The sequence below is a fragment of the Amblyomma americanum genome, chromosome 7 (assembly GCF_052857255.1).
Source record: "Amblyomma americanum isolate KBUSLIRL-KWMA chromosome 7, ASM5285725v1, whole genome shotgun sequence".
Taxonomy (NCBI): Eukaryota; Metazoa; Arthropoda; class Arachnida; order Ixodida; family Ixodidae; genus Amblyomma; species Amblyomma americanum.
In genome coordinates, this window is record NC_135503.1 from 129,609,846 (window position 1) to 129,611,337 (window position 1,492).

The following is a 1,492-nucleotide window of genomic DNA, read 5'->3' on the forward strand; positions in this document are numbered from 1 at the left end:
GAAGCTTAAGTGCGTAGCAGTTATTACATGAAGGCATGTTGCGTACGTAGGCGGAATATTACCGTCGGTGCGAGGACTTTCTTCCCGTTTTCTGGATTATCAGGGCAGATGCCGGCTTGAGAGCGAATTATTTTGCCTTCCGATAACTGATTCCTGTTCTCAGGCGATCTTGTGCGTCGCAGCTTCCACGAGTGCCGCAAGCGCGTAAGATGCACTGTTCGTAATTTTTGACGTCGGTTCTGTGATCCCTGAATTCTCTTTTAAAATTTCTGCTCTCGCATATGTTGAAAGATTCGCTCTCTGCGCAGGGAATTTCATAGATGGCGCCCCGAAACTTTTCTTTGGTAAGTTTGTTCTTAATGGACATAGACAAAAGTCTATTAGGGAGAAAGGGAAGGGAAATGCCGCGGCAATGAAGCCCAGAACACAAGAAGGTAGAATAGGTAAGGAGTGCTGATGATGGAGTAATGACGCAAGGGCTTACTTTCGTGAATGCGGTTACGTGCGTAGAGACAGCAGAGCGAAAGGGGGTAGAAATAAACCCGATAGCGGCTGAGAGGCTAGCACCAGACGATAGCGACAAAACGACAAATTAGGCAGTGCACGGCGACATGGGACATCGTTCGAAGCCATAGAAACATAGGAAAAAGACTTGCAGAAAGAAAGCCTGCAGAAGGTGGACAAAAACTGATGGGCATCTAAGATATTTAGAAATTTGCTCAGAAACCGCGCTAACTCACAATGCAGGGCGAGAACTAAAAATCTAAGCAGTAAGTACGCAGAATATCAGAGCGAGATAATAAAAAAGAGTAAAATGAGGGTCAAGGAGGAAAAGATTAAAACCTAAAAAATTCAACTGAGAAAGGAATCGGTTTCTCATAATTCAAAAGGCAGGCCCCTGTTGTTTGACACAATATCAGGATGGCTTACAAAGCAGTGATAGAAGAAATATACCCAGCAGGATGATTCATGTAGAGTGTGCAGTAATTATCGCAATCTGGAACGTCGTAGTATTCATCCCGATGAATATGCCCTCTAGATTAGCATCTCTCAGGCAATTGGGTTAAACGACAACATAGTCAACGTGAGGTTGTTGACAGTGCAGGCCAAGAAAAAAAATGGTTGGAAAACAGGTTGTTTAAAACTAGCGGACGGAACTGGCGATAGAGTGTGATGGCAGAAAAATCGGTATTTTAGGAAATCATGCTGACAATTATTCCAAAATCTTTTTCCACTACTTTCCGCATCCTCCTTGTTCGCGCTAATGTCATCTTAATTGAATTTACATCTATAATACCATCTATTCGACATACCTTCATCAGTAGTCAGCGTCCAGGAGCTCGATCAGTTGCCAATAAAATAGAATTTCATCCGAAGCCTCTGCACCGAAGTTCAATGCCATTGAACATACAAATGAATAAAAATACCGAAACAGTGCAAGTGGATGTGGTTTTACATTATGCATAAACAAACAGTTGTACAAGCCATGTTC